The 6,442-nt window shown below is 32.9% G+C and overlaps 1 non-coding gene across 1 annotated transcript; it reads left to right on the forward strand.

Annotated features, from left to right (window-relative positions):
• The first annotated feature begins 5,463 nt into the window (after nt 1-5,463).
• Nucleotides 5,464-5,568, forward strand: LOC138439877 (U6 spliceosomal RNA). The gene has a single exon (XR_011256822.1). It is a non-coding gene; the product is annotated as a U6 spliceosomal RNA (small nuclear RNA).
• The last annotated feature ends 874 nt before the right edge of the window (nt 5,569-6,442 follow it).

Below are 6,442 nucleotides of genomic sequence, written 5' to 3' on the forward strand. Positions count from 1 at the left end.
ATATAAAGCATATATTAAAAGGACTTGACCAAAATCACCATAAGAATCAGTCATAGGAACTCAAATCCTCCTATGCCAAAACTCTCACCATTTAGGGTTAGCTGTGAAAAATGAAAGGAAAAAAAAAATGCTCCTTGATGTACATAACTTGTTTTAAATTTTCCAGTTTGTTCAGTGCTTTGTTTACTTCTTTGCAAATCATCCCTTTTTCTATAGTCATATGTGTAATCACTAGACCCATTGGTGAAATCATATTAGATACCAGTGTAATATCTGCCAAATTATTATAGTCTCAAGTAGATATGCATATGTAAGAATGCTAATTTAGGTCATTAATTACACTAGGACATTTTTACTTTGTGATAAGTTAGCTACTATACCTGCATTATAGTCATGACTTAAAGGTGATACTTTGATATTGTTGTAATATATTTTCATTTGTATTTTAAGTCTGAGTTTATTTCAAATCCTGTATTCTTTTGTTTAGTTTCTCTTTAACCACATGTAAGATATTATTTCTCTACCAAGAAGATTCTAACCTCTAATTCATTTTGCCTTACACTTACCTCAGACTTCATCTTTGGGTATCAACAAATTAAATATATTTGCAGCTGGTCTCCATATCTAGATTGCTTAGGTAGATTAAAATAAAAAAAAAAAAACAGCCAGACCCCAAGAAGCTTTTGAACTAGTCTCAATATTTTCTAAGACTAATACACTTCCTTTGAAATGCATTCTACCTTAAGTTTTAGAAAGCTTTTTTCCTATTGCCATGTTTTCCCTTAACAATTCTATTGCTCATGTTCCATTTGTTTGTTTAAAATTGCTCTTTATAACAAAGGTTGAAACCATAATTGAAATGTTGCCCAACATAAAAGGAATGAGAGAAGAAAGTTAAAAAGGAACAAAGGTTTAATTTCAATCTACTTCTTGTTTAAATTTGCTTTCCCCCCCCCCATCTGACAAAATCACTAATTATTCTTCAGTGAATGATAAAGAAAAGTCTGGCTTTTGTTCTCAAGTACCAGTGCTTGATTATCATTAAGTAATTGAAACATCCCTGGAATCCATTTTAGATGACACTGTCGAAAGTTGTATTAGTTAAAATATAGGTTTTAAGTACTATAACAAAAATGCAAATAATACTATAGCTTAAGAAAATTTAATTTTTTTTCTCATGGCTAAATCTGAGGTAAATGGATCATGCCTAATATTTAATCCCACAACATTATCTAGCTCCTTCACTTTCTGTCCTATCATTCTCAAAATACAGCTTTCGTGTTCTGTTCCAGGAGGGTTGTACCAGCTCCCATCATATATAAATCACAGCAAGGGGAGGACTTGTTCTCTCATTTAAGGGCTCAACTCTGAAGTTATAACTTTTCTGCTCACATATCATTGCCAGAACTCAGTTATGTGGACAAACCTAGTTATAAGGGAGTCTGGAAATGTCTAGCTTGGCAGTTGAAAGTGAAAGCGAAGTCTCTCAGTCGTATCTGACTCTTTGCAACCCCATGGATTGTAGCCCACGGAATTTTCCAGGCAAGAGTACTGGAGTGGGTTGCCATTTCCTTCTCCAGGTAAATGGTCAGAAATATGGAAAGTAATCTATACTAAAGGATGAGGGGATACGTGGATTATAGGGAGACAGTATGCAATCTCTAGTATAGTAGTCATACATATTCTCTACATTTGCTTAATTTTTTCAAATATTCTTTATTTTTTCCTTATGTGCCTGGTACAGTGCTGGATGGCTGACACTGAGTTATCCCAAATATGCCTCCTATTCCCAAATAGATATTTTTTTCTGTCTTGTTGGTTAAAAAAATACTATTCAAAATTAAAATGCAAATAAATTATGTTATAAACTAAATTGGATGTGTAAAGATTATAACAGGAAGACGTCACAGAGTCTTGAAGGAAGAGTAAAATTATCCAAAAGAGAGAGGGAAAACCACATATGTAGAGAGAACAGAATATATTAAACATTTGAGAAAAAAATAAATTTGATTTACCCAACTTAAAGAAAGTTAGTAGGAGTAATAGAAAGAGTGGCATTGTAAAAGTTTTTCTATTTCCTCTTCGTCATCTATTAATCTAGTCCACCAGTGGAGTTTTACATTCACCAAATCAAGTCTGGAAAAGCCCTTCAAATATGCCCAAATATTTTATAGTCTTTTCCTCATTTGTTTACTAAATACATAATTTTCCAAGCTTTTACTCATCTCTGGATTCCAGTTTTTCTTTCAAAATGTAGCTATGCTGATCTTTAGACACCCCCTCATTTCTACTGGCATCATTTGTGATTGTATCATCAGAATATTATTTTTGAGTGGTTGTCTTTTGATATTTTCATTGCAGGTCATTTTTCTTTGTATTTTTCCAAATTCTTTTCTTTAAAAATGACATTTAGATTTTCTTTATTATAATGGTGTCATTTGTTCCCAATGTTAATTTCATAAAAGGCATATAATTTATAGTAATAGAAATTTGGAGAATTGAGTAGATTATGTTTGAAAATGAAGTAAAAATATGGACTTCAATAATTAAAATTAAGATAATATTCATTTTCTGGGATGCACCTTTGATTTTTTTAGTAATGAAAGATCTGCATTGGGTTATGAAGCATATTTCATAATTAAGTAATAGACGAGATCACTAGTCCACTGTTCTCATTTCAAAATTCATGTGACTGAGGTCTGCTGAGATGTGTCACTCCCAAAGTTACCTGAGTGATAAAAGATAACACTGAAGCACATACCTGTAGTTCTTCTGACTCTCCGTCCATTGTTCCTTCCCATATCCCTGAGGCTTCCACTGAGGTTTGGTCCTGCCTCTATGTGGTAAATAGTGGCTTGAAATGGGTAACCAGATTAAGGAATGAAGCAAGATATAAAATTTTTGTTGTGTTTTCACTTGCTACACACACTGATCAAGTGAGTTAAGTGGCTTAAGGCATAAATTGATACAAGAAGTTTAAAGACCAAATCAAAATATTCTGTCCTATTTTGTATACTCTATCATCAACTAACTCCATGTTAACCCTATTGGAATATATACATCAGTTATACACACACACACACACACACACGCACACACACATGCACACATGTGCTGTGCTGTGTTTAGTTGTTCAGTTGTATCTGACTCTTTATGATCCCATGAACTGCAGCCCACCAGGCTCCTCTGTCCATGGGGATTCTCTAAGCAAGAATACTGGAGTGGGTTGCCATGCCCTCCTCCAGGGGATCTTCCCAACCCAGGGATAGAACCCAGGTCTCCCACATTGCAGGAAGACTCTTTACCATTGAACCACCAGGGAAGCTTATATATATATATATATATATATATATATATATATATATATATATATACACACACACACACACACACACACACACACACACATATATACACACATATATAAATATATACAATTATATGTCAGTATAGGTAATTTATGGGCCTCCCCAGTGGTGACAGAAGTAAAGAAACTGCTGCCATTGCAGGAGACATAAGGCATGTAGTTTGGACCCCTGGGTGGGGAAGATCCCCTGGAGGAGGGCATGGCAACCTACTCTAGCATTCTTCCTTGGAGAATACCATGAACGGAGGAGTCTGGTGGGCTACAGGCCATAGGGCCACAAAGAGTCGGACACAACTGAAGCAACTTAGAATGCTGCCTTTATAACTGATATATATGTGTATATATGATATATATGAAAGCTTGAATAGATATAACAAATACACTTATAAACTGTGTGGCTTAAAATTTAGCTCAAATTTTAATTTGAAAATTAAATTGATATTTGATCACTGCAAAGGGTAATTACATAATTATGACACAAATTTAGTTAAAAATCACCTTCTTTATGCATAAACAGTACAAGAAATGCTTGTTAGTTCCAATGGTTTATAATATAGATAACTGTAAGCTTAAGTAAGAGCAATGTTCTTTACTGATCCTCTGTGATGTTCTGTAAAATTTGTCTTCACATATCTTTAAGAGGCAATTTACTCTTCTCTTCAAAGCTAAGCAAAATGTATAAAAACCCAACCCTATTTAAGTAAAAATTTAAAAATAATATAACTAAAGAGAAATGAGAACAAACTTCTATTGATCTCTTCAGTATTGTTAAATGTGGGTTTAGTCCCACATGGAAGGAATTGTTTTAATGAAAATATTCAAGACTATCTGCTGAGGACAGCTTAAGTGCCCTTGGTATGCGTTTTATAAAACTTACCAAAATTAAGCATCAAAATGTGTGCACAAATTTGAAAACAACTTTCAAAGTCTTAAAATATTTGTGTAACATATTTATGATAATATTTCAAAGTTTTCTTTTTCTTCCATCTTTTGGATATAGTGTTTTTATCAAATCTATAAAGAAATATTTGACATATCAGGATGGTATATTGTTTAAAATAATGATATATCAAATTTATAACCTTGGCAACTCAATTTCATAAATATGGCTGCATGTAAAAATATGAACTATAAACATTATTCCAAGAATGTAACAGCAACAAGATTCTTCCAGCACAGATTACCAACTTCTCAATCCTTAATGTATCTTAGCTCTGTCTCCATTCCATGTAACCTACCCTTCATTTTCTTCCTAAGGACTCAATATTAAACATACAGTTTTAATAAATGGCATCTGTTTTTCCTTTTTCCTCTGTTTCATAAAGACTTCTAGACTTATGAAATATGAACAAACCTAGGAACTAAAGATCAAAACCATAAAATGTTATAATGCTAATACTTATCTATTTTAATCGTTTAATCACCATTTGGAACAATGTACAAAAAATTACTTTGCTAAAGAAAGAAGTGAAATTTTACTTTATTCAACTTTAAAACTACACAATAATATTTTTTAAATTTAATCAAAACAGCCTAGAACACTCCCTCTGGCATTGTTGTGATACATTACACTATTTTAAAATTTAGTATATGAGAGGAATAATATTCAGTAAATTAACTTCTAGGCTTATGAAATATGAACAATCCTGGGAACTAAAGATCAAAACCATAAAATGTTATAATGCTAATATTTATCAATTTTAATAGTTTAATCACCATTTGGAACAATGTACAAAAATTACTTTGCTAAAGAAAGAAGTGAACTTTTACTTTTTTCAACTTTAAAACTACGCAATAATATTTTTTAATTTAATCAAAATAGCCTAGAACACTCCCTCTGCCATTGTTTGATTTAAATAATCTTCGATCAGTATTTATCTTAATAATAAATATATACACTAACATATAAAACACACTACAGAAATGGAGAGAGCAATAGATATGTTAACCAATTAATGAATGTTTTCAATGATTACTTTATACAGTCTAAATGCCATGTTTCATCTAATCTAAGGTGAAGATTTTCTTTTCACATTTAAAAATCTCTGAAATCAGGATGGGTCCTAAAATGACTCCAGTCAGGAAGCAGTTGTGACAGAATTGTCATTGTCTGCCCATGTGAATCAAAACAAGCAAAGAGAAGATTAGCATGGCCCCTGTGCAAGGATGACACACCAATTTGTGAAGTGTTCCATATTTACTGAACTACCATATGACCCTGCAATCACACTCCTGGGCATATACCTGGAGAAAAACATGGCACAAAAGGATGCACGCACCCTCATGTTCACTGCAGCACAGCTTACAATAACTAAGACATGGAAGCAATCTAAATGTCCATCAACAGAGGAATGGATAAAGAGGATACGGTACATATATACAATGGGATGTTATATAGCCATTGAAAGGAATGAAATGATCTCATTTGTAACAACATGATGGACCTAGAGATTGTCACACTGAATAATTTAAGTAAGACAGAGAAATATCACATGCTATCACTTATAGGCAGAATCAAAAAATGATACAAATGAATGTATTTACAAAACAGAAACAGACTCACAGACTTAGAGAATGAACTTACGGTTGCCAGGGGAAAAGATGGGAGCATGAGATAGTTCAGGAGTTTGGGAATGACATGTACACACAGCTGTATTTAAAATGGACAACCAACAGGGTCCTAGTGTATAGCACGTGGAATTCTGCTCACTGTTAATGTGGCAGCCTGGATGGGAGGAGAGTTCAGGGGAGAATGGATTACATGTACATGTATGGCAAATCCCTTTGCTGTCCACCTGAAGTTATCACAACATTGTTATTAGCTATACTCCAATACAAAATAAAAAGTTAAAAAAAAAAAGCAGAAAGGATATTGGGACTTGAAAGTCCAAGAGACAGAAGAGGAGCACATTTTTAAGATTTGCTATACCACCAAAACTCTTAATGCCACACATTATAATCTATGTATAAAACAAAAACATTGACAACTCTGAGTCAAGATATTATTTATAATTGTCAGACTTTGAACATTAAGTTTTATAAATACATTAATTTATTTTGCACACACTCATACAC

The sequence above is a fragment of the Ovis canadensis genome, chromosome 4 (genome assembly GCF_042477335.2).
Source record: "Ovis canadensis isolate MfBH-ARS-UI-01 breed Bighorn chromosome 4, ARS-UI_OviCan_v2, whole genome shotgun sequence".
In the NCBI taxonomy this organism is placed as follows: domain Eukaryota; kingdom Metazoa; phylum Chordata; class Mammalia; order Artiodactyla; family Bovidae; genus Ovis; species Ovis canadensis.